Consider the following 27816-nt stretch of genomic DNA (forward strand, 5'->3'; position numbering starts at 1 on the left):
GTTGCCTGGGAAGGTAAAACAAAACGCTTCGAGCTGAGCCACTGGGCTGTTGTCAGATGCAGCGTCTGTAAGCAAAGAAAGGCATTATTACGGGGTGGGCCTATCGGAACGTGTTCGCAAAATTTCTTGGGAAAAAACAGCCATCACCTGCGCTCTTTGGATCGTTTCCTTTTATTATCTTCCAATATTTGTCTAATTGTTGGGATTTCGAGTTTGTATTGCGAATTAGTTGCTTACATGGTGTTAATCATTGCCAAACGTTCTCTGTGGTAAGCCATGTTAATTAATCCTATTATTTTATTGTCACAGGCAACCCTCAAATTTAACAAATTAACCTCCGTTGCTTGTTTTGTTTCGAGACTAATTTGCTACACACACGCGCGCTATTCGCGGCTATTCGCGCTATTCTAAACGTGCGTGTAATAATTGGTGCGTTTTTCCAAGAGTCGACCTTTCTCGCTTACCCAGATAGGAAGAAAATCTGTCTCTCTGTCGTGTTTTTTTACGCAGTGTAGTGATTTTGGAGGTAAGGTTTCAATTTGTTGCAAAGTGTCTGAGAATCCAGCAATCCTGGTGCTTTGCAGTTGAAAAAAGACTCAATCACTTGGGAAGATAAAGATCAACTGCTTCATTTTTCGTGGTGTTTAAAACGGGGACCTTTCAAACAGTGGAAATATATTAAGCCGCTCGCATGCGTGGATGTACGTCTTTGGGAAGAGTTATACGTGAAGAAACAGAAAAAGGAATGAAGGTAAGCATGCGACAGGAGGGAAAGAGACAGACAGAGAGAGAGCGAGAGAGAGAAAGAGAGAGAGTGAGAAAGAGAGGGGGGCTCTTGCAGTAAATCTTTCCTCGTTGTGCATTCTAACCATATGGCAGCTACGGAAGCAAAATCTTCACAATGCGTCGATGGACTGCCCTGAGACTGAAGTTTCACGTCGGCTTGCGCAAGACTGAATGATCATTTGTCTTCCACCACGTTACTATTTTTGCACCAACGGAGCTCCTAAACGAAGTACGCCTACTCGGACGAAACTTTGCCTTCACAGGCCGCCCGAAGCACCCCTCGGTAATTAGTCATAGTTAAGGGCGCTCATCAGTTGAGTAAGTACCCACGAAATACGAAGTAAGAATGAAATCGATTAGTATAATAGTGTAGGTAATACAATTAACGGCAACGGCGCTGTCAGAAACATGAAACTGGGCAAATTTATGGCCTTCTCCCTCTCGCGCAGGCACAAAAAGTCGAACGCTGTTTGTTTTTAGCCTATTTTTTAGGTCATTCTGGTAAGTGCCGCGGCAGTAATGAGTTTGCTGGTTCACGTAAGGCTACACTGTGTACATTTCCGTTCGGGCTATTCATTAAATGTGTTAGGATAGTTGCTGCACAACAAAACGACGCTGTGATAAAAACAAACACGATTCGCTTGTCAAGGTAGCATAACGAAGCACAGAATCAGCCGCTCACTTAATCACGTGAGAAGTTGGGCCTATAGCGTGCGGAGGTATAGGAAAACATGGGCTTACTACGTTTGCAAAGAGTACAAATTTCTATTCTGTGTTCCCCCGCGTGCACGCCAAACGCTAGGAGGGTAGTGCGCAGCAGTTCCTAAGGCAAGTATGAAGGTAACAATATTTTGCTCTGGTCACCTAGGGGGAGTAGTTACACAGTGTCTTCTATATTTAGGCGTTTATTTCCTCGCATTTTTGTTGCTTACTCTGTTGTATTAAAAGTTAGAATTCTGCACAACTGCGTAAGAATATTCCTGGAGCACTTACGTGCGGCTAGGGTTTCTCTGAAAACTATTCGACTTATGAAAACCCACTCGCTGTTAACCCGTTACTCTATGTTCCCACATTCTGGTCAGATGTGATGGTGTACTGGCTAGAGCATCGCGATTCTATGCACAACGGATTCGCACGTTCAATTACCCGTCGCGGAAGTTGTATTACGGGACAAGGTGTTTTTGAGAGACCCTCAGCGTACGACCTTTTGACGCACGCCAAAGAACCCAAATTTTTCTGAACAAAAAGCAGTATCACTGATACCACATCATCCAAGCAAAACTTAGTCGCACTAAAACCAGACCTTAACTCGTTACGTCCTCCATTTTTTGTTACCACAATAATTCTGATAGTACAGTGAACCATTGGTACCTGCCGTCTTCGTATATTATGCTGTCTTCGAGTTTTCATTACGTAATCAACTTCGATGTTCTCGCAACATTTATTTCTGTTCTCGAACCTTAACACACATTGTCGCATTAGATCGGAGAAATTATCGCAGCCTGAATACTTGCGCCAATCGAATTTTTTTGCCAGGGAGTGGTGTAACTTCAGCATATAAAGAAGCAAAATGTCGAAATTCAGTCTTCTGACGCAACAACAATTAGATCCGATCGCGTGCTTAACAATATCGGCCGTGCGGGCGGCGTCGATTCCGCTGCACGTTACTTCCCCACACCAGGCAATGAAGAAAAGATCACACGAGGCGCGAACGGGTAAAAACTCGGCTCTCACCCTCCGCTCACGGCGAGGCTCTCATTATGGCCTCGACGCTCCCCCGCAATGGGGCCTCAGCGTCGAAGATGTCTCCGCATACTTAATCACCCAAGCAATATCGCAACGCTTGTCGAGGCGCTTTTATAGTTCGTCCGTCTCTATACAGCTCCCCAATGCGAGGAAAAGGAGATCGCTTGGGGAGACGAAAGATGCAGCAACGAAGGTTGAAGAAGCGGCCGGTGACAGGCCTTTCTGTCGGGACTCAGGCGATTGTTTTTCTGCCGGAAAGGGCTGAAACAATACCGGCAGTGAACGCATTCCTCTAACCACGGTGGAAGATTGAAAGAGAACACCCTCGGTGTTCAACAAAAATTTGTCCATTATGATCGCATAATCAGGAGCGCGAACTTCGGGGACGTGACAGCACACAATATTTTTTATTTTTTTATTTTTGCTTGTGCGCTACCTTCTTTTGAAATAGCACTACTACTTTTGAAGCATTTTCCCGTTTGAGTAAGATTTTCAGAGCTGACCCTTCCTTCTATTGCCCTCATTCGAGTACTTTTCTTCGTATTTTTTTATGTTATTTCAGTCTATTGCTTCCGTATTTTCGCATATTCCCTTTTCTCTTTCACCTCGCTGTAGCTGCCCTGCATCTTGCAATAACCCCATAGCAGTATGGTCATTCACATCTGCTTTACGCTTATCATACGATGCCTGTTATCTGGAAAACTACTGGGCAACCTTTACGGGCAAGCTAATTTGATTGGCCCCGAAAAGGAGATGCTTAGAAAACAAATACAGGAAAAAATTCGAAAAATGTTTCCTGTGGTCGGAATCGAGCCTGGGTCCCTCTCGTTACGATGCCGCCGTCTATCCGATTCCGCATTTCGACACCGTAGAAGTTGCTAGGATTTTGGAGCTTGACTTCTACTCAGGTTGCACGAAAGACGGCTTCTTGTTTTAACCACCATGTTTCCCTTAAGAAAGACGCTTTGATTTTTATTAGATGCGACGCATCTCTTGCTCTGAGGCATGTCCCTCCTGCGTCGGCGTTGGCGTCGGCGGCGTCCGAACGCCACCTGCGCATGCGTAACTCTCCTCCGCTCTTCTCTCCGACAGCTGTACGCAACACTCTCACTCCGTCTCATTATCATAAACAGCTGCGTGCGTGCGCCTCGCTCGCTTTGCTCCGCTCCCGTCGCGCAAATGCGCGCATGCGCGACTCTCCTGCGCTGTCTCCTCTCCTTCAGGCGCTGTTAATTCTAAAGCGGGTAGCGCTCTGCGGCGGTTCAGTCAGCGATCGCTCTCGTTCGACTTCGCGTCACTTCGCTTCACGACTGCGTGCTTGACTTAATTCTTCCGATGAAGTCGTGATGGAAGTGACAGTCCCTTCAGCGAGTGGACTGACGCAGTCCAATACCAGTGTCAGTCCAAACGCTCCCCCCTGATGCGTTGCATCACATCAGGGTTCCCTCGCGGGAAGATGGGCGTAATGTTTTGCTAACGCAAAAAAGAGCAGCCATGTATATTTAAATGAGCTCAAACTACAAATATAACTTATGTATTTGATGGTCTGCCTCAAACACGCCTAAAGATTTGCTTTTTTTCTGAACAATGTTGACAACTCGGATGTCTCTTTCCGGGATGAGTGGTTTTGAAAATTTTGCTTATATAAACTTTTAGTGCGAGAATTTAATTTAACTTTTCGCTGTGTGACTAACTAGAGGTACACACGGGCAAACAGGCCTACAGACAGACTAAACATTTCGCGTAAAAGTAGACTAAGAAACACTGTCGTCTTCTTAGCTAGGAATGAGGAGGTATGACTTCTGCTCTTGCCTTTAACCACTTCGTCACCATCACGAGGAATCCCTCGTCCCTAATAGCAGCAACTGTCTAACACACGAGGAAATGAACGGGGGGCTATCGATTGCGGAGAGTACCGGCTCTTCAATCTCGTCTTCGTCTAGACCATCGGTGCCGTCACATTCATTATGGGCGTTATTAATCGGTTTATCGGAGATGGCCACAGAATGCGTCAAGTTTTTATCTTACCTTCCAGTGTTCTGCCGATGGGGCGGCACACAAGATTTAGATGGCATTTTGCTCTGAACGCTGTGTAGATGGTAGTTGAATTTTGCGCCACAGAATATTTATACTCTGGTTGCTGACTTGATTCTTTTGAGTGCGGCAGCTTTACTGTGATTTCTTCAATACCGCTTCTTGGTTAGCTGTGGATACTTTTAGTAACACCACAAATGCAAGCTAACAAATTAAGAATTCGTCAATTTTCAGGTAGAGAAAAAGAAAGGTCCCTTTGCAGCGGAAGCATAATATGGTTCTTAGATTTGTAAGGTAGAAAAAAAAAACTTTAGTACAACAAAATTTTGAGCACTCTCGAGCCCACCATACATGGCTTTAGCAATAGTTGCGTTTACTGTTCACCACTTAATTGCACTGAGGTTCCCACTCGGGCTTTGGAAACAGCTGACTAGAATTTATGGACTTGCATCTGTCGCCAAACAAAACACATTTCGGCGCTGCAAAACGAAAGGTGGACCTGGGAAGCGGGAGCGAATGTCGTAAGCGTCGCAAGCACGGCCGACAATTGCGTCCGAGGACTACGGCCGCCGCGGACGCCTATATCCTACTAAGAATCGCTCAATGAACGCTCTGGCGTTTAAAAAAAAAGGAACGGGAGAGGACCTCGGCCACTAACAAGGAATCTCGCCGCTACGCCAGTCGTGTACCTTCTCAGAAAACGTTCAAGGTCGTTTGCAACCTAGCCATAATGCTTAGCGGTAAAGACTGTTGAGAGCAGTTTAGCGTTGTTACTCTGTACCTAATGTCCTGTCGATGATTGGTGTTGTTTCCAACAGCTTCTTTGACCACCCATTTCCGCGGGACAGGATGGCTATTCACTTTTGTTATTTGGTTACGAAGGCGAGAATTTGCGCACGAAGGCTATTTTGATGTATTGCTATGTACGCACAAATGGCCACAAATGGTCCCGTGCCGTCGGCACGAGGCCGCAGTATGATCGTGTTTTTGCGTAACCGCTGCAACAAACCACACCTGGAAATTAGTCTGAAGCTCCACACGTGCTTGCTGTATCCTGAACGGCAGCAGAAGTAACGGAGACATGCATTGCGACGCGCGCGCTTTTAAATCCTGCTTTCCTTGATTCCCACATGTGGCGCCCGGTGACCTATAATGGAAAGGAGGCGAATCTGCGCTTTTTGAGGTAGTACTCACTGAACTTGTCTGCACTCCGAATATTTGATAAAATCACTGAGAACGCGAATTACGGTTCTTGTTTTTTGTTGTCTTGTTTTTCATGGCGTAGAGGCAAAATTTAGGCGTTTTTATTTGTTCGCACACATATCTCCATCCATATACCCCTACAACTGCCGGCACTGCGACACTCCTGTCACAAACTGTCCTGTCTACTCCTGCCCAGCCAACCCCGACCCCGTCAACTCCGCTTCCCCTGAGCAGTGGGAGTCAGTGCTGACCAACTCGGCACCACAGCGCCAATGAAGCCCTGGTGCAGGGATACCTAGAGTTGGCAAAGGCTCGCGCCCTCCAGGGCGTAGGAAGCTGACCACCACCCCTCACTCCCATTCTTTTGCTCAATAAATGTTGGTTCCGGCCCTTCCTTCACCAGCATAGGCCGTTTGTTTCTACAGCCACCACTTGTCATGTACAGCCACGGGGCGGTTGCGGCGTTGGAGATGGGAGCTAAACATGTATTCCAGAAACCGTGGGCTGGGTTCCTTCCACATCCAAGTTTGCCCTATTTATGATGTGTGCGAAGAACCGCCGTCTGGGTTGTTGCCGGCTAGAGACGATTGCCGCCGATGTAAAAAGTAAAAAGTACATTTCAATTTGTGTGAGAACTGATTGATTGATTGTAAGGTTTAACACGCCGACGCTTCACCAGCGATGAGGCGCGCCGTAGTGGAGGCCTCCGGATTAAATTGGACCACCTGGGGATCGTCAAGGTGCACCGAAATCTCGAGCACACGGGCGCTTTTGCTTTTCCCTTCCATCAGAAAAGCGGTCGGCGAGGCCGGGAATCGAACCCTCAGCAGCGCAACGCCTTAGCCACTGAGCCACAACGGGGGGTTTTATATGAGAATTTGATCCAGGGCCTCCAGAGGCGGAGCCGAGAGTGTTACTACCGCGCTGCATCACCGCGTTGCTAGAGTCGAAACTAGAATTAGTCGAGCGCACGAGGCGCTGATTTCATCAAGCGGGACATTTGAACGTGGCGGCGCGTGAGTGCAACAGCTGCACCCTAGCCATGAAGAACTCTGATTGTGGGGACCCTGTGACGAGAAGAGCCGCCAGTGTGCCCTTCGAAGTATTTTGCCCCACAAGACGAAGAAACGAAAGCGAAGAAAAAGACGCAAACACGATTTAGCAGGGCAGAAGGCTTTGGTAAGCATATAATGTAAGCGCACGTAAATGCCCTAGGAATGTCATTCCAACGCAAATTCGTTAGTTATCTGTGCGCCCCCTGCCATTTCGAGTGTAATTTCTCGCTAACGATGGCACGCGATTTTCGATTTACCGAGTTACCTAATTTGCTTAGAGTTAAGAAATCATGCCACAAATAATTGTTTACCATAAGCCTGAATTCGATGGCGCCGCCATGGCGCTTTTATAACGAAATGGTGCACGCACACTCTTTGCTTTACTAGGGAGAACAAAGAGAAGAGAAGTGTTCGGGGAAAACTACGAAAAAAATCGAGATGAGAAAGGGTGCTTTCCTGCCTGCTGGGCATTTTATGCGAGGCGTGGGTGCGGCGGGTGCCGTTGGTTTCGGCGAAACCGCTGCGCCTGCCGCAGGATTGCTTGCCCGTCCATTGCATTAGCGATAGCACCAGAAGAATAATCGCTCTGCTGTTCTCCAAAACTCGGTAGCACCCGTGGTTGCCACAGCGCCGCCAAGCCTTCATTGCAGAACGTTTTGGGCAATTATCGGCACAGTCTGCATTGGCCAGTAATAACCACCTCTGTCAGTCGTATAGTATGAGCGATGGACTAGACTCTGTATTCGCCTTCGAGGGTTTTTCACGGACGCCACCAAAAAAAAGACACGTACTTACCAAAAAAAAATGTATAGCTGGTGTGAAGATTTTTTAACAGCACAGCTGTTGAAGGTTTTTGTTTTGCCGCCCAGCGTTACAAAAAATAAACAAAGAAAAATACCGAACTTACGTGAGCGTCCACCTCATTAGGAGTGCCGAGCGTCGGTGAGCTCAACCTTCTAGAACAGTATGTCCAGCGTTAATGGGGGAATCTCTTGCGTGCTTTTCTCTTTGCCAGTTCGCGTGCGTTCGCATCTGAAATAGGAAGCGCAGGATAGCCCGCGCTACAGACGCCGAGTTCGCAAAGCCGTTTGCCGAGGCTTCTAGCGCTTACTAACGCTGTCCACTTTGGGACAGATGCGAAAGCCTACGGACAAAACGATCCAGGCCTGCCAGTCATGGAGAACGCTTAGCGGTTAGGTCGGAAATCCATGTGAAGCCCTGCATCCGGGTCTCAGACGAAGAAAGAGAGGCCGTCAGCTTGCTGTTTCTCGAACCTTGCACCACTAGTGGAAGCCGCCCTAATTTATTTTTTGCTTTATTGATCTCTGCTTTCCGGTGATGTGATAAATGGGGGGGGGGGGATGCAGTGCGTATCTACACCCGTCAGATCCTGGACCAGCAATGACTCGCGAAGGCAGTTATTTCCGACAAAATGAAAGCTGTCGACAGTGCCTACCAACGTCAGCCGGCATCGCGCGTAAGTAAAGTATTCAGGGGAGAGAGAAGGTCCTCGATGTCCGAGATGGGCTCAATGTCATGATATGTGTTTTATTTTAATATATATGTACTAATAAGCCAAATACAGACTGATTAGTGCGGTTGTTACGATGACGCATGAGCATAATTTAAGCACTGATGGGAATGGCTCGGAGAAAATTAAGGAATGCAACCTTGAGCAACACCGAATATGGAAAATCGTTCGCGACTATCAGTAATCGGCAATATCAGATACCACTCAGGTATATAGCAAAACGCAGTTAAGTTCAGGTTTTCTTCTCTTAGTGCGGACGAAACTTGCATCCCGGCGTCAGTGGTGAGTTGAATCTGTCATGGGTCGAGCCAAAACGCAGCATCCTTTGCGGGATACAATTTCAGCTGTTGAGGGAAGCCATGCTGTGAAATTGGCACACATGCGACAACATGCGTACGACAAAAAAAATTCAAGATGAGTGGCAGTAAGTGATTGATTTTAATTGTTAGACTCATCGACTGACTGAAGCTCTGTTGTAAGCTGTTTAATAAACAGCTTGTGTGGGTATTTCTCACGCTTTATTTTTTGAATGGAAGCAGCCGGTGACTGACTGCTTGATTTATTTCTTTATTATTCGGTTTATTAAAGAAATATTTGGCTGATTGATTGATTTCCACGTAAGCTGTAGGCGGGTTGTGGAATTTTTGTATTCACATGGATAAAAAAAAAAACTCCAACCGTGCTTTGCCGCATGCCCATGCTTACTGAGGTGAAGTTCAGTTATAAAGATGAAACAATAAAGCCTGTATTGCTAATAGTCGCAATATACCACAACATTACAGTCGATCACGTGATGGGGCGCGGACGCTGACAGTCCGCGCCGCATCACGTGATCGACTGTCAGCGTCCGCTGAACAGAGAGATCGGAAATAGCGCGTCGTGACTGATTGGACAATGTAGCAATCTGACATCAAGACCCATTTTAGTAAACACTACTAAAAGATTCAGCATGATATACGATTCGAGAATAAAAACTATTTGGCCAATAAAATTAGTCGAGTTATTTTAGCATTCAATTTTAAATTGACTTTTAGTTAATATTGCCTTCTAATTATTTTCAGTTCGACCAAAAAACTTAAAACAGCGCTGCTATTCCCGTACTATAGCGCCTGTAGGTAGGTCATTTTGGCCATCATACTTTATAAAAATTAGCCGGCGATAACGCTGCCGTGACGTGAAATTTTAAACTAATCTTACGGGGCCCAAATGTAAGAGTGTATCGTCCCACGAGCAGTTAGCACCATCGCCTTTACGAAAATTGGCACCCTTACTTCTAAATATTGTTATGGGGCATTAATTAGATTCCCCACAAATAGGACGGTATTCATGTACTGTGCTAGCGGGCATCATCATCAAGAAGGGAGATGAAGAGGACGCTGACGGTGAAGCGCGTTCGCTCCCTGGCTTGCGCGGTGCTCTCTTCCATCGTGGTTTCTTATAACTAGCCTCTGAATGTGCATCGTAAATACACCACTGTAAACACAGCTTTACCCTGTATCATTTGGTGGAGAGTGCTGCATTGGCCCCGTACTGCTCTACCTCACCCCTTCGTTGGCACGAGTGAGCCGTGGACGCGGCTGACTCGGAGGTGCTGATCACGGAACTCCGAAGCGGGCGTCATCTCCGAGGCCCCACAATGGCACCGCCTACTGAAGCAACGAGCGCCGCTACGCCACTGGTCATCGTGAGCCAGCCTCGAGATCCTGGTTTCTTCTACGGTACCGGTGATGTCGACGTGGAGGACTGGATCAGCCGCTACGAGCGTGTGAGTGCCCACAACCACTGGGATCCCACTATTATGCTGGCGAACCTTGGGTTCCACCTGAGAGGTTCGGCGGAGACGTGGCATGACACCAACGCAGCCAGACTTACTAGCTGGGATAGCTGCAAGGCGGAGATGATTGCAATTTTCGGCAAGCCTGCTGGGCGCCAGCTCGAGGCGAAAAAGGAGCTTGCGTCGCGAGCGCAGACGTCGACCGAGCCGTACGTCAGCTACATCCTAGACGTACTGGCCCTTTGCCACAAAGTTGATGCTGAGATGCCCGAGCAAGATTAAATCGACCACATTTTGAAAGGCATAGCCGACGATGCCTTTAATCTGCTCATGTGCAAGGACTGCTCTACCGTAAACTCAATTCTGAGTGAGTGCAAGCGTTTCGAGCAGGCCAGAAGTCGTCGAGTTACACAACAATTCAATCGCCTTCCAAATACCGCCGCCACTTCTTCGTGTCAGGGACCGTTTGCTCCTTCAGGTCAACCACTCTCGGAGACAACTGCGGACGCAGTGACACGCATTGTCCGCCGCGAGATCGAGGCGATGACACCGGTCACCGGCCACCACTCGACGTCTGATGACAATCTTCCGGCGATCTCGGTGATACAAGCGGTTGTGCGCGACGAAATTGCGAGCATGGGCCTGCACCCAGTCTGCCACGTGAGCTACTCAGCCCATCATCAAGTTCCCTTCAAGTCGCGTTCATGCAGTCACAATGATCACGTCCCCTGCCCTCCGAATTTCCGCGCGCAACGTCGGCCCTCGTCTTACAGAAACCCGGCGGAGTGGAGGACGCCCGATGACAGGCCTATATGTTTCAATTGCAGGCGTGTCGGCCACGTTGCACGGTATTGCCGCAGTCGCTGGTTCCCTTCCGCTCAAACCTCCTGGAACGACGATACCATTGACCATGCGCCGCGTCGTTTTGCACCTTCCTACCAGCAGCGCACTGCCGACAACCCCGCCGCATCCACTCTGCGATTTGGCCGCTCCCCTTCTCCCCAGCGCCGACAGTCTCGCTCCCCGCAGCCCCGCCGCTCTACTTCGCCGAACGACTACGTACGTCCCACATCGGAAAACTAGCGAATGCAGCTCCCGGAGGTGATGCTGCATTCCCGACCTCGACCGAAAATCCTCTTTTGACGCTACCTACCAGAGACAATTTACTTGACGTGAATGTTGACGGCGTGCCTGACCGTGCTCTAATTGATACCGGGGCGCATATATCGGTAATGAGTGCAAATCTCCGTCGCCGCCTACGTAAAGTTATGACGCCTGCTCTGTCGTATGTTCAAGTTGTTGACGGCGGTACGCCGGCCATCGCTGGCATGTGCACCTCTCGTGCTAGTATCGCCGGCCACAACACCACTGTAGTTTTCTTTGTTTTGGACAAATGCCCTCACGACATTATCCTTGGCCGCGATTTCCTGTGTGAACATGCCGCGCTCATCGATTGTTCAGCGGGACTTCTGCATCTGGAGTTACCGGCTTTTGATCGCGACGCACCCCCGCTGCGCTTATGCTCCTGCGAATACGTTCGCCTGCCGAGTCAAGCAGCGACCTATGTTCCTCTCGCTACTTCCACGCCGGTTCCTGATGGAGACTACCTTGCCGCTCCCATCGTAGACGTTCTCCTGACGCGTGGTGTTGCCCTTCCACACACTGTTGTTACCATCAAGCACAACAGCGTTAACTTGCCTCTAATCAACTTTGGATTTCACACTCAAGTCCTTCCCGAAGGACTCACCATCGCCACCCTTGCTCCTTTCTGTGCACCGGACGTTTCTGCTTTTGCTTTGAACCATCCGTCAATTCCCCATGAAGTCTCCGATCCGCTCCTTACCACTCCTGATATATTTGCACCAATGATCAGCCCAAAGCTATCACCCGCACAAACAAACCAACTGCGCTGTCTTCTTACATCATTTGCCGACGTCTTTGACTTGACCGACAAACCTTTGGGGCAAAGTTCTACAGTCACCCATCGGATTGATACAGGTGATGCGCTACCCATCCATCGGCGTCCGTACCGTGTGTCCCATAGTGAACGAGGCATCATCCAGAAAGAGGTTGACAAAATGCTCGCCAAGGATATTATCGAACCTTCCTGCAGTCCCTGGGCTTCCCCGGTAGTTTTGGTAAAGAAGAAAGATGGCACTTGGCGCTTCTGTGTAGACTACCGCCACCTGAACAAAGTAACCAAGAAGGACGTCTACCCTCTTCCCAGGATCGACGACGCCTTAGATTGTCTACACAGTGCCAAATACTTTTCGTCCATTGATCTACGCTCAGGTTACTGGCAGACTGCTGTCGACGAGATGGACCGAGAAAAGACCGCCTTTGTCACCCCAGACGGTTTATATCAGTTCAAGGTTATGCCTTTCGGTCTCTGCAATGCGCCAGCTACCTTCGAACGCATGATGGACTCTCTCCTGCGGGGATTCAAATGGTCCACATGCCTGTGCTACCTCGATGACGTCATTATTTTTTCTCCATCGTTCGAGGCTCATCTCCATCACCTGTCCGAAATACTTGCTATTTTGCGTCAAGCCAACCTACAACTCAACTCCGCGAAATGCCGATTCGCCAGGCGTGAACTAACTATCTTGGGCCACCTTGTCGACGCAAATGGAGTGCAGCCTGACCCCGACAAAATAAAGGCGGTTAGAGATTTTCCGGTGCCCCGTTCATCGAAAGACGTTCGAAGTTTTGTAGGCCTGTGCTCCTATTTCCGTCGCTTCATCCGAGGCTTCGCTGATATCGCCCGCCCTCTCACCGACCTTCTCAAAAAGGATTCCGTCTTTTCGTGGGGAAGTGAGCAAGCTCAGGCTTTCAAGACCCTGATCTCACTCTTAACAACTTCGCCCATTTTAGCTCACTTCGATGTTGCCGCTCCCACGGAAGTACGGACTGACGCTAGTGGTCACGGCATTGGAGCCGTCTTAGCTCAACGCCAAACGGGCCACGACTGCGTTATTGCCTACGCCAGCCGCCTGCTGACACCAGCTGAACGAAATTATTCTATTACTGAACGGGAATGCCTTGCCCTAGTGTGGGCTGTCGCCAAATTTCGCCCATACCTCTACGGTCGACAATTTTCCGTCGTGACAGATCACCACGCGCTATGCTGGCTTGCGTCCCTGAAAGACCCGACCGGACGCCTCGGGCGCTGGGCTCTGCGGCTGCAGGAGTACTCGTATTCTGTAGTCTATAAATCCGGCCGCCTCCATCAAGACGCTGACTGTCTATCGCGGTGCCCAGTCGAGCCTCCCGATCCTACAAGTTGCGACTCACTCGCCACCTCGGTCTTGTCTATTTCCTCCTTTCAACAGCTTGCTTCTGAGCAGCGCCTTGACGTCTCCTTGAGCAGGATCATCAACCGCTTAACCGCTGCCCCCTCCGACCCTTCACTGCGGTTGTTCCAAATGAAGGATGGCGTCCTCTATTGCCGCAATGTCCGCCCGGATGGTCCTGATCTGCTTCCTGTAGTACCTGAGCACCTTCGTACAGATGTACTACGGCAGCTCCACGACCTTCCAACAGCTGTCCATCTAGGGGTTTCCCGGACCTATGACCGCGTGCGACGCCGTTTCTTCTGGCCGGGGCTCTACCGCTCGGTTCGCCGTTATGTCGGCGCCTGTGACATGTGCAAACGCAGAAAAGTGCCTACCACGCTACCCGCCGGTCTTCTTCAGCCGCTCGATATACCTATTGAGCCATTCTTCCGAGTTGGTTTAGATCTCATCGGTCCGTTTCCCCGGTCTGCGAACGCCAACAAGTGGATTGCCGTGGCCACCGATTATGCGACACGATACGCAATCACGCGGGCTCTTCAGACCAGCTGCGCAACTGATGTAGCCGATTTCCTCCTGCACGACGTCATCTTACACCACGGTGCTCCTCGGCAGCTCCTGACAGACCGCGGACGATACTTCCTTTCCCGAGTAGTAGACGACATCCTCCGCTCATGCGCAACCGTTCACAAGGTTACTACCGCCTACCACCCTCAAACCAACGGCCTCACAGAGCGCCTTAACCGGACTTTAACTGATATGCTGTCAATGTACGTTTCTGACGACCATGGTGATTGGGACATTGCCTTGCCTTACATAACGTTTGCCTACAATTCGTCGCGCCTTGATACTGCCGGATTCTCTCCCTTCTACCTACTATTCGGCCGAGAGCCGACGTTACCACTGGACACTCTATTTCAACACCCTCTGCCACCTTCCGCATATGCCCAAGACGCCATCGCACGCGCTGACTTTGCCCGCAACATTGCTCGCGTCAGGCTCGCTTCGTCCCAGCGCTCTCAAAAGGATCGCTATGACTGCCGCCACAGCACCCGCCATTTTGCACCTGGATCCCTGGTGCTGCTCTGGTGTCCTGCACGCCGTGTAGGGCGTTCGGAAAAGCTTCTAGCCAGGTACTACGGCCCCTACCGTGTCGTACGCCAAGTGACGGAGGTCAATTACGAAATCACCCCGCTGGTTCCGTCAGACTCATCCCGCTCTCCACAAACAGACGTCGTCCACGTCACGCGTCTTAAGCCATACCACTCGCAACCTACAGCTTTACCCTGACAAGCACCGAGACGGCGCTCCTACCACCGGGGGGGTTGTGTTACGGGGCATTAATTAGATTCCCCACAAATAGGACGGTATTCATGTACTGTGCTAGCGGGCATCATCATCAAGAAGGGAGATGAAGAGGACGCTGACGGTGAAGCGCGTTCGCTCCCTGGCTTGCGCGGTGCTCTCTTCAATCGTGGTTTCTTATAACTAGCCTCTGAATGTGCATCGTAAATACACCACTGTAAACACAGCTTTACCCTGTATCAATATTTCTATTTGTAGTTTTGTATCCCTTTTTTTTGTATCCCTAAGAATTTTTTGTCTTTCTTTCTGACTCAAAAAATTCTTCATCTCTTTCTATGACCTACTGCATTCTCCCCTTTACTTTCCAAGGTTTTCTTGACTGTCAACGCTTATTCTTTCTTAATTCACCGAGTCCCTCCTTTCCCATTTCAAATTCGCTACATGCATAGCGAAGGCCTCTGTTCTGGCAGTCTTGGTGCCAAAGGTAGCTTAAGAGGGTTCAACGCTGGTCGACCACTCTCGACATGTCCTAGGCACTCGAGTCACGGCCCGGGGGTTTAAAAGAAGGTCCCCTTCACCCCGAGTAGTCCGACGGGCGCTGGCTACCACCCCCAAGTGCAGGAAACAAAAAATACTTTAACATAAATACCCGAGAAAGTGGTGGGGAAACCGCCCCGTCGGCAGCGTAGCGGTCATCGCACCAGACCGTTATTCTGGAAGTCATGGGTTCGGATCCCACCCGGGGGGCATTTTTTTCACCACTTTCTCTCTGACTCAAAACATGCTTCATCTGTTTCTATCAGCCACTGCATTCTCCCGTTTGCTTTCCGAGGTTTTCCTGACTGCCAGCCCTGATTCTGTCTCTGTATATATATATATATATATATATATATATATATATATATATATATATAATATATTGTTAAAATATTGGTGTGTACCCGTTTACCCATTTTATCATTCCACGGGGAATTTTCACCTGGGCATTGTTGCTTTCCTGTGGTTTTTAAATTTAGTATGGATATCTTTAATTTGGAAAAAACCCCGCGCCTGATTGAGCTATGCGTCGCGAGATCGAGTGCTACTGGGTTTGGAAAGAAAAGGCAGTTTTGGTTTAACTGCGAGTCACGTGTTGACAACACGACGATAGCAACGATGACTAAAGTTGTTCTCTCCGCAAACCCATGAGGGAACAGCGCGCTTCAGGATAAATCTTTAGAGGGAGTAGGATAGTTGGCCACAGGAGTTCTCGGTTTATAAACAACTCCATTGACAATCAGCGCAGTGTTTGTCTTTACTCCCTGTCGTATCGTTTTTTGGCGCAGTTTTTTCTAAGTGGCATCATGCACCTACTAGCCCGTCTCAGTTCACTTGTGCAGTCCATTGACAAGTTCACGCCTAAACCCACCTCAAAGATTGGGCTATGATGTGACAGAAAAGAGGGGCCATGCGTTGATGCTGAGTACCGATATCTCGGACAAGTTTGGCCAAATTTATCTTTTTGGCTAGTCTTTCTTCAATAGGGACGTTGATTACGATGGCGATGATAATTTTGTGCGTAGGGCGACTGCCTGACTTGGAACCAATATTTAGCCATTAAATTTATTCTGTGCCACGTTGCATATAGGGTAACACTATATGCGCGCACGAGTTTCTTCCCCTTGCATTTTTTTCTTTTGAAATTTCCTGCAGTCCAAGTAACCTCCCATTTATTCCGTTCGCCTGGCTCAATGGCTGTCCGTCTTTTACTTGCTCCAGCGGACGGGGCGCTACTTCCGGCATTTAATCTTCTCGCGCCGAAGTTAAGAAGCACACACTCATTTCGGCAAGAAAGTTCGCTCTACAAACAGAATGAAAAAAAAAACAGCAGCAGCTTTGCCGAAACCAAGGAAAGAAACAAAACAACTTCATCCTGAGGATCGTGCAGGAAAGGCGCAAACATGAGAGATTAACGTCTGGCCGGGCGCCCGAGATTGGAGCGGGCGCTATAGTCATGCTGGGCGCCAGACTTAAATTTACTCCTATGCTGCTAATGTTGTCATTCAGTCTCTGTCGCTTTTATAGAAGAAGAAAACCCGAGTCTTCAAGGCCTACTCGCATCCTCCTTTCCTTTGCGTATATAACTAGGTGAAGGTATCACCTCCAGGAGGGCCAAAATTTTTGGTCGCGCGTAGTCGAAATGTCGCTGCCGGGATTATTCCTTTCCCAAATTCGTTTGACCTTGTCTTTTGCAGTCTTCAACAGAGCATTCCCGATGTTTCTTTTGGCCTCGTGCGTGGTTTTCGTTTTTGCCGTTTGCACGCACGGAGTGTGTGTTTTGACTTCAATTTGTGTACCGCTGAAGGTTTGGAGTGTGACGTATGGCATGCTCTGCTATTTCTCTCCCTTTTATTGGCTTCCATAGAGTAGGTGACAGACGCGGCTGGCAACTGGGCGATAGGATGCTGCTGAATATCTGCGACTCAGCAACGAAACTTGGTGCGTTGACGTGAAAAACCGCTGAAGGTGACACAGAACAAAAGCACACAAAGTAAGGGCAGATCCGAAGCGAAGCAGCCGTGAAGATGCCGCGGCGGCGGCGACAGAAATGAATTATTCAGGCTTCTAAAGTTGTCTGTTCCCCGGACACACAGAGCGGGATCAGCGCAGCAACGCGTGCCCCACGCCCGAATGCCGTCGACTGGTCCGGCGGGGTTGGGTCCCTGGCGCTTGAGGGATTTCGGCGATTACTGGCTTTCTTTTGTTGGTCCCCAATGCGAGCGGGCGTCTTCTGGAGGTCTGGCCGTTGTATACATTCCATGAAGCCCATCCAAGGAAGTGTGCATTTGAGTTCTTTTTAATTCAACGCCTCTTCCACCATTCAACAGTCACGTTTGTCGAACAAGCATTTCTCGACCGGAACGAATGGACCGGGATCAAGAAAATGAAATGCGTAGAAGAATTCTCCGGTGTTCTTGCTGCCGGTTGTTTTTTGCGGATTCGACCTTCACGTTGTCGCGATAAGTTGCTTTAGTAAGAATGCGGAGATTTTCGTCGAAAAGTTGAAGTCTGTATCTAGAGGTATGTCGGCTGTCATAATTTGGCTCTCGGAAATTCCATATTCCTAACACTTTTTTTCAATTTTTAGAATCTTTATATTTGTTTATTTTGGAACAGAATGGCTTACATTGTTGTTTTCTCGCGATTCTTTTTTGTCAAAGGTCCGCTCACCGGCGCGTCCAAAGAGACTTCTTAGAAGCTATAGCTGCTGTGAGTGCCGATTTTGCCAGCCATAAGCTCTGTAGAGACTTCTTCATGTACTGACCTTAGAATCTTCTGCTCGAAAGTCTTAAACCCCCTTGGCTGGGATTTATATCTAGATGCAATTGCTCGCCGTCTCCACCAGTTATGATAATGTCGCTGCCCATTTTCCGCGATGGCTAAAGCACGACTAGGCCATGCAAAGACATCCGTTAATACAACCAATTCTAAAGAATACCAATGACACCTAGCATTCACTTTCACAAAACGTCCCCCATTACCGTCCTTATTATTTTCCTGTTTGCGTCTTTTATCTTCTTTCTATTACTACGACTTGGTCAGTCGTCCTTGTAAGGCCTATTCCTAGCCTTAACGTTAATGAAAGGCTTTGCGTTAAGCCAAACAACGTCAAGCTGTTTATACGTAAGGAAGCTGGCCCATACCCGCATTCACTCTGCCCGCACACTATCTGTTCGGCAGCGCCGTACGCACGGCCGGGCTGGAGGAGCGGCGGGCGCGCGGTAGTGTTGTGCGCCACGCCAACAGGCCATCTTGAGGAAACATATTTTTCTGCACCCCCAGTTGAAGCGTGCATAATTAGCATAGTAAAAAGTAGTTATATGCGAACAACTAAACGCCTCTAACAGATGTTTCTATGCTAAAGGACGCAAAGTATTTACTAGGCCCCGTTTTACTCAGCTAGAGTCATCAAGCGGCAGGGTTTTCGGAATGCGCACTCGTCTTGCCTTCCGAAGGCTGGGAGTGTGATTCCTTAGTTCGCCAACTGAACAATCGCATTTCGTGTTGCAGCCACCGAATTAGTCTTAACCACACGTCGAATAGTGATGCGAATGCAGTCTTAATGAGCTCGTAACGTTGTGACGTTAAAAAGTGCCATCCCGAGCTGAGTTTTTCTGTTAATTTAAAAGACCACCCTTCCGTTTCAGAGTTCACTGTAAAAATCCTATAGCCAAATATCTGTGCACTGATCAGGGTTACAAGCGCTGAGCTCACTTCGGAATTTATCTTCGCAATTATTCTCCCCAGGCGTACGGGCCATCCAAATGCTGACACTCCAATTGATCAGTGCTCGAAAGAGGCTCCGCCTCCTCAGAAACCGAACGCTTTAGTCTCGGCGCCAAATTTAAATTACACCTCAGGAAATTTTCTTGCATGAAAGTAGCAGCAAAATACAAAAACATTTAGTTTACGAAACGAGCGATGTCCTGCTTCAGACGTAGCATCTACTACTGTGGTTATAAAACAAGACTTGATTATGAACTGGCCGCTTCTACACAAGTTAAGCAAAAGAGCTCGTTGGACAGACGTCAGGCAGAGACGTGTTAAGAAATGTTAATTGTTAGTGCCAAAAAGAAAAGCATTCTCCAATGGCTTTTTTTTCTCTATTCCATCCTTTGTTTCGTACCAGCAGTTTGTTCCCAACGGTTTTCAGGCGGCGGCTCCATTCTCCACCAATTGGGCGCAGTCATCGAAATCCGATCTGTTGATCCACGGAATCCTTTTGGTAGCTGCTCTTCGTAACTCCAACGCTGCTTCAATTACGGGCGTACAAACAACAAAACGTCTGAGCACCAGCCTTTCTTTTGTCATGGACTTGTAACGGCACGCAAAAGCTCTCAAGGAAGCCCACACACACGACGTGATGACGGCGCTCCTTATTACGCCGAGCGACGGTAAAGCCATCCCAGCGAGAGATGGAAATCGAAGCTCGAAGCAGGGTTTTTTTCGTACATATTTTTTCATCGATGCCGCATTTCACGCAGACATTCAAGAACGGCAGTTAAGAATATCACAGAAGAACACTAAGATCTGGTTAGGCTGAGTAGAATAAGTGATACTTATAGTGGATGGACCTTTGGCAGGACGTCACGACAGCACACAGACACTGTTGGTACGTATCTGAGCGATACCCAGTGCGAAAAAACAGGACAACAGGAAAGCACACCGATAGAGTTGCTACATATCTGAGCAATGTACAGCGCGAAAAGAAAGAACGGGAGGAGAGAAATCAGACACAGTTGGTACATATGTGAGCGATGCAGATGGCGAAAAACCAGGACGACAGGACATCACGCAGACACAGTTGGTACGTATCTGAGTGATACACAGCGCGAAAAAACAGGATGGCAGGAGAGCATGCAGACACGAGCCATACACATCACGAACAAAGAAAAGGGCAGCAGAGCTCACAGACACAGCGCTGTGTCTGTGTTTTCTTCTCGTCCTGTTTTTTTAACAGCGGAACTGTTGTAGCTGACCGTAATGTGTGAAGCGTAACGCGTAACGCGTAACGCGTTAAGAATACCAGGGAAATTCCGAGCGCTCATGAGTGCGTGCCTTGCGGCGACCGCCGAGCGTCCCCGGTTCTCGTAGTGCCTTTAGCAAACAAAATGTGGTTGACACCTCTTTCATAGGAATCGGTAAAGCACGAAATTGAAATGCGCCTAAACAGGAGCAGTTGAACGTTTATTGTGTATCAATACGAAGTTCCACATCACTATTTATATTTAGTCGCTATGGCAACGTTGGACGCATCAATGTTAGACGCTGGTTTGTAGACGCCGGGGCATTGCGTAAATCTGACTGGAAGCACAAGTGCTTTCATACCGTGCAAACGAAACCGAAAGGGTTGCCAGCGAATTGTCTGGTGAACTCATGGTCTGTTGCAGCGAAAAGAGCATGACTTGCGGGTCGGCGGCTGTCTTGTGAGTGTGCTTGGCGAGCGACGTCCTGATGGCAGGTCGCTTCGGCAGAGGTGCGACCACTTCAGTGTAGAGATGTGAGCGGTTGAAAAAACAAAAACTCACGTGACAAAAAGGTATTTCTTGCTTTTTGATCCACGATAATATTGAAAACGAAACACCGCTTCTGCAGGCAGATTTCTTGTGATGCGAATAATCCGCAGTAAGGGCAACGCTTTCTGAAGTCAATGCCTTCACATGAAATCGCGCACAGCTTTTGAAAGCGGAAGCTGTGGTGGAACTTTTGGAAGGCGGCGTGTAACAATGATATTCTTAACAATATTCACGGAAAACATATCGGTGACTTAAGTCTCTTAAGTGATCTGTACGCAAAAGCCAGCGATTATTGAAGAGTTCTTCACTACTGCATCGTGTAAGTGGTCCCGTCACGTTCACCTGTCATGTGGCATGCATCTGGATAGGTCTTGTTCCATCGTGGCACGGTATAGGGTTAGCGCTGTTGTTACCACACTTGGCCTTGGCACTTGACGACCTGGGTTCAAACAATATTCGAACCCAAATAACTTTCTATGTATGATTGTTTACTAGTTTTCTTTTTACAACGGTCGTAAGTTGCTTTTATCTATGTAGTCGCCAGCAGCTAGGGTCCCTTTTCGCGTTTAATGAGACATCTAAGGATTTCGCCTTAAGAAGTATGTGAAATCCTTATCAGTCTACTCCGAATGATTTTTTTGTATTTTTTCTATTTTTTTGAAGAAAACATAAAAACCTGTTTTTGACACGCCCTTCAAAATTTTAAGAAAGCTTATATCTCTATTGTGGTCCTGCTCCATGGCGTGTAAAGCAGGTGGTTGGGGTGCGACGAACTCATATTGTGGAACGCGAGAAACCGAGTTCGTAGCTTTGGCCGCGAATGCGGGAACGCATTCCGCTTCCCGCTGACGTGGATGTCGTCACACAAACAGAGTCACGTGCGCTACATTCGCCCGTCGGCGTCGTTGCCTTTTTGCACGGCTTAACGTAAAAGTTTTCATAGACGGGACCATCACACTCCAAGCAGTAGGCAGCGGAGAAACACCAGAGCTTACATTGCCCTATAGAGGTGCCAACTGTCGGCGCGCATTAGCGCCACGATGCACTACTTCGTTTTGCCCCTCCTAGACAGCAGCACGATCGTAATGGAGAAAGTGATAGGAGAAGATATAAGGCGCGATCGTACAGCTATGTACTTTTGACTTTATAGCGCAGTTGACAGGGTGCTTCGCACTTCCGATTGCGGTTAGAAAGACTGTGCCTTCGATTCGGAGCACAACCACGTCAATGGAATTTTTTCACCGATGCCATTTCCGTGATGGATATGCGTCAGCGAGGTCATGGTGTATCCCGGCATAAACACTTCCGTGTTAAAAAACTGCCGAACACCCCGAGGAGCGCCTCGTGTTGCCTAGCCAACAACAACGCCACAGCTGGTGAAACACCTGCTCCAGGGAACCTCCACGCTACTCCCGGAACGCCACGCATGCGTCGTGAACGTACGAGCCGCCACTGGGCCCCAGCTTGTAGAGGAACACGAGGATATCGATGTATGTGACGATGATTACTACGAGCACAGTGCGAAGCGACGACGGAACACGTAAATTGATTGTGGGGTTTAACGCGCCGACACAACGCCGTCGATGAGGCACGCTGCAGTGGAAGGCTCCGGATTAATTTTGACCACCTGGGGATCTTCAACGTGCGCCGAAATTTCGTACACACAGGCGTTTTTGCTTTTCGCCTCCATCAGAAAAGCGGCCGCCGCGGGAACATCTAAATTAACAATTTCAAACTTGTATGAATGCGTAGGGATGAGTTCTCCAGTGCTTATGTAGAAAGAAATCCTTCAGCTTCGCTATGGTTCAAGCCTTCCATGACTTAGTGCCAACTTCTCGAGTTTTTTCGCGTTGTGTATCTCTCAGGGAACAAGAGCTAGCCTGGTGCATGACATTGATGAATATGTTTTGGGACACAATTGATGGTAACTAATAAAAGGCTACTTCTGGTAATGGCACGTCAATTAATGATTGATTATGAATAGATAGTAATAATTAGTAAGGTGTGATTAAGGTTATCAAGAGAGATAATGGTGTATTAAGCTGAATTAAGATGGATTGAGGTGGATTAAAATATAATAAGGGGAAATAAGGCGATTATGGTGGTAAAGGTTGATTAAGAGAACAAAAGTGGACTTACATGGCTTTAAGTAGATTACGATGGATATAAGCAATTAAGCACGGTAAAAGAGCCTGGATGCTGTGTCGATGTGTCGAGGAGTAGATAAGTAGTGCTCGTCGCAATGGTATGGGAGGCGTTTGCCTTCAAACCATGTGAGCAGGCTTAAGTTCCTCAAAATTTTTTAAATGCAGCGCATTTCAGTAACTCACGATGTCACCCGCGTTGACGTCCGTAGTCCGCACCGTCGTTGACCCTACTATATAAAACAAATACTATCCGGCGCCCGGTTTCGATCCCTCGCCCCTGCGGGCGGAACGCAATGTACATGGTGCTCTACCCACTGCGCCACAAAGCCGACACAGAATGGGACGCTACGAACGCGCCTTATATCGTTGACTCATTCAAATTACTGCTGACGAGCGCTCTCTCGTGAGCAGTTGCCACAAGTGCAACAACATTAACGTAACGCAAACTACTTAACGTCGTGCGCCCCCGGAAATGCTCTGCATTTGATCGTGCCCCTCGCGAGGGGGATGTTTCACTGCGTCTTCTCTCGGTCGCGGGACCCGTGGCGCCATCTGGCGGAGGCGCGGCACAACTCGTAGCACTTTGAAAATATGCGGCGCCAGCCAGCTGTGTGTGTGCGTGCCGCACTTGTACAAATGGCGAGTACATTGGCTGTCCACAGAGCAAAGCATTCGTGCAAGTAATCCGTTGCAGTCAGTCAGTCAGTCAGTCAGTCAGTCAGTCAGTCAGTCAGTCAGTCAGTCAGTTAGTTAGTTAGTTAGTTAGTTAACAACTTCGCAAGCATTTGCGTTTCTTGCTTTTTTCCTCCTCCTGTTCCATCCTTTTTCTTATCCGGTTGCGTTATTTTTCATTTGTTTTTGTCCTGGATATCGGTTCGGCTACGCATCTGTGTTACAAACCCCTCTGCTTCCACAAATTTTATTGCCTCTTGAGCAAAGTTGTAAAAGGGAGCTCCAAATGGCTGATCGTCACCTGGTGGGCTTTCACCCGTTATCCTGGACAAATTGTGTCCCTGTATTCTGAGTTGACGCTACTATTTTTTTAAGCACAGTTACCTGATTGAGGCTGAGGACCTCCACGCTCCCTTCGACACCCAAAAAGATGTCAAGGCAAAATAGCCTAGTGGGGTAAGCAATTCATCAGATTAATCGAAAATGTTAGGTTGCAGCTTTGGCGGGCAGGTGGTTCGAGTAGTTTATTGGAGCTCATTTAATATTTTCCTTCCCCGCAGCAATTTCCGATGAGACGTACTACTTGAAACGACCTAGAACCACTCAAACTGATCCGTTGGAGAAGGTGGATAACGACGTTCACACACATTCGTTGTGTTTTGCACCTTTAATATAATTTAAGTATTCAAAAACGCCTGAAATAAAAGTAAGTACAAAGAGTAAAAAAGTGTTAAACACCTCTCGGTGGCCTAATGGTACATGGCGGGAATGGTGTGGCAATCACGGTATGACACTGTCATGTAGTTTGCCATACAGAAGGGATACAAGGCTACAATAATTGTCAAACGTTTTATGCGAGACTATGGGAGCTTTCTATGTTTTTCTTCTCTCTCGGCATATTTTTGAACGATAGGGCGGGCGTAAATCGCTGTTGATGCATCGCACATTCAGTTACCTGTATTTAGCAAGTAACACGCCATTGCATTTAACGTGCCACATAAAGGCATCATTCAGGTATTTCTCAACATGCTGCTCTAACTTTGCGTATATTAACTATGTACATCTTATTCTCTCTACCTGCAGGTCTCTCCACGCGGATCGCCCCCTAGCTTCCCGTGTCGTTACCCACGTGAGTGTTCAACACTTACTTCTCTCTTTATTGGGTGCACGTAATAAAATACAAACATTCGGTGCGCATTTTATCCGTGGATCTATAACAAAAGAGTTATTATGTCGTAATCGTTGGAAAATGGCACGTGACGTCGCGTTACTAAGACGCTAAGAGGAGAGCGGCTTTTTTCCACGGTGGACGCTTCTGGTGCTCTATCGTGGTCTGTACAACCTCATTCCGCTGTCTGGCGCAAGGTGGACGGGTGGTAGGTTATAAAAAAGTCGGGTGGTTTTTTCTGATTGCCTGACGGTGAAGTTTTACGCACATGTTTATTTGAAAAGCCACGCGAGCGATAAATTTTTGCGCAACGCGTAAGTAACCTGTCACGTGTGAGCGTGACTGATGTTTAGTTTAACACCACGCGAGACAGCTACTAAGTACGCTCAAACACTTCTTTTGCTATGTGTATGTATGACAAAAGGCATGTATGACACCTTTTGAATGCGAAAGCTTTCTTAGTAGGACCGGTGGCGTCATCTCAGTAAACTACTGCATCGCCCCATAGACCGATTGGTCCACCCAAAACCTCTGATAACATCTCCGGACACACGACGCATTCGTAAGACCGAGCTTCTTTTATATCAAAATGATTACTTAGAAATAGCGAGAAAAGGGAGGTTCCAAATAAGACAATACACGCATAGTCCATGAAGAAGGAATAAATAAGTACACCACTATCCCATAAACCATGTGTCGGTATACATTTCGATCGTTCGTAGATTCGTTTACTTAGTGAGCGAAAAAACGTCCGATGGGCTCGTTCTTAATTTGTGATTGTGGTATTAGAGGGTTTGAAAATCTATTGACCTAATTTCAGCGAAGCTGGAGGTACCTGTAGCAAAGGATGTGCCGCACTTTTGACAGCTTTAATGTCAGGAAGCTTTCGCGCATTTCGGAACTTTCTGTTGGAAGGCATGACAAAGTGCGTTTAGGGTTCAGCCGCATGTCCCAAGCCATTTGTAGAAATTGACCTCGACTGGCCCACCGTTGCTTCACCTTGCTCTTTTGATCTTCCTGAATTTCTCCGCCGTATGGGTAAGAAAGGTCATGCACTTCTTGCTATCCGGTGCAAACGGGACAGACACTCACATTGACATCACATCATATACCGCAATTATCCAAGCGCATTCCAACCCCAGTCTTCAACCTGCCTCGTGGGAGCGCACTTTATACATTTCAGCCATGTAAAAAATTGGTTTTTCGCAGTCCTATTGTAATTTAGCAATTATTTTCATCGACGAAGCATATTTTGGCAAAGCCCAGCCGAATATATTAAGCGTGGTTTCTGGAAGATCGAATTCAACTCGAAGGGTTCATATTTTAAACAATAGGGTTGAACAAAGCCAATTATTTTTGTATTTTCTTTAGCATTCCGAATTTAAATTACGTGTAAAAATGGGTCTTAACCGGCGCAACGCTTTTTTTGTATTGTTTGTTATCAAAGGCTTAGCCAAAGCGATCCGTGCTGCAGAAACAACAAAACATTCGCACGAATTATTGCCAATGTTCATCTTTGTCAGGTAAGATGCTTCTAATAATATCTAACGTCGTTTCCTACCCTACGTCATGGCGCCAATAGAATAGTTCATATACAATACCCTTTTTTTACTGATGGTGTACACGCTACGAAAGGCCAAGTCAAAAATAGTTTTTTGATGACCGTCAATGCAAACAGCAGGAAGGAAAGTGTACCATCTGGACGATGGTATCATGTGCTTTCATTCGTTTTTGGCCACCTTTTGTTCTGTCCACCCGATCGGAGAAACGAAGTTTTTTTATTCGTGGAGACAATTTAGTCAGAACTTTCGAAAGAAGGACTTGCGCAGGTACCCGCTATGATTAGGAAATACGGGTGGTATGTTTTTTGGAAGAGCAAGAAGTTTGAGCAAATATTTATTTCAACACCGACATCCACAGTTTTATGCGGGCTATCTTAAGGCAGCCCTGCGGCCATGCGGGCAAAAGAGTGCTGCGTACAGGAATGCTAACGACGCCGTGGTAGAGATGTGAGCAGTTGAAAAAAACAAAAAAGCATTAGGAAAAAACATGTTTTTTTCGTTTTTTTTTCAACTAAGGTAAAATTGAAAAAAACACAGTACCCTCCCCCCCCCTCCTCGCGGAATTGTGTTGTTATGCAGCTCCTTTTGACGTGCTTGAAAGTTTTTTGTTTAACTTTTAGTAATTGTACTATTTTTGTGCTTCTTTCTTACCGCTCCATTTATTTCGCGTGAGTGATCGCCAGGAAACGGGGGTGCAAGCCTTGCTGTTTCCGAACAACCGAACATTACACCACTGCGGCTTCAGTTGCGTAGTCTCTGCTAGGGCACCATGGCGTCAGCGGCTAGCGCCGATACAACGGCAGCCGTATCAGATAGCGCGTGACAAAAGTGACATCACAGCGAGGCTAGAAAATAGCTCCTTCACTGAAGACGAAAAGTCTCACATATTGCGTGTGCTCAGGGGGCGTGAAGAGTTTTGTTTGCGACCCATTCACATTGCTGCTAATTTCCTGGATCCAAGGTATCGCGGCAAGAACCTAGCTGACGCGCAAATTGTGGTCACGTTTGACTGGATTTCCCAACATGCAAAGAAGCTCTCGCTAGACGTCGGGAAAATTTTATCTAACGTCGCACAATACCGGACTTGCAAAGGAATTTGGTCCAGTGAAGGAGTTTGGGAGTCTGCAAAATATCTAGACCCATCCACGTGGTGGGAAGGACTTTGCTTTAATGAACCCTTAAATCCCATCGCCGGTCAAATACTGCAAATTCCCCCTTCTTCTGCGGCTTGCGAAAAGAACTGGTCGGAATTCGGAAACGTGCACACCAAGCTACGCAACCGGCTTTCAGGCGATCGCGTGCAGAAGCTCGTGTACGTGCACTCGAACCTGAATGTCCGGAAGGCTTCGTCGGCTTCACAGCAAAGAATCGACGTGGCAAGCGGAACCGAATCAGACACGGATTGACGACTGTTCGCACTTTTTGATCGGAACTTTAGGAATTGACGTGAAATCACTCCATTGATTTTGAAACTAAAAGCTCTG

General features: G+C 47.8%; 1 long non-coding RNA gene across 1 annotated transcript in view; it reads left to right on the top strand.

The window, feature by feature from the left end:
• LOC144180412 (uncharacterized) overlaps positions 1-24732 on the top strand; it is a 589231-nt gene extending 564499 nt beyond the window's left edge. The window contains exon 4 of the long non-coding RNA XR_013324407.1: positions 24686-24732. This is a non-coding gene — a long non-coding RNA (uncharacterized LOC144180412). The remainder of the gene's footprint in view (positions 1-24685) is intronic.
• The last annotated feature ends 3084 nt before the right edge of the window (positions 24733-27816 follow it).

Source organism: Haemaphysalis longicornis, unplaced genomic scaffold (assembly GCF_048455015.1).
Source record: "Haemaphysalis longicornis isolate Haplotype H1 unplaced genomic scaffold, Haemaphysalis longicornis Haplotype H1 scaffold_4, whole genome shotgun sequence".
Taxonomy (NCBI): domain Eukaryota; kingdom Metazoa; phylum Arthropoda; class Arachnida; order Ixodida; family Ixodidae; genus Haemaphysalis; species Haemaphysalis longicornis.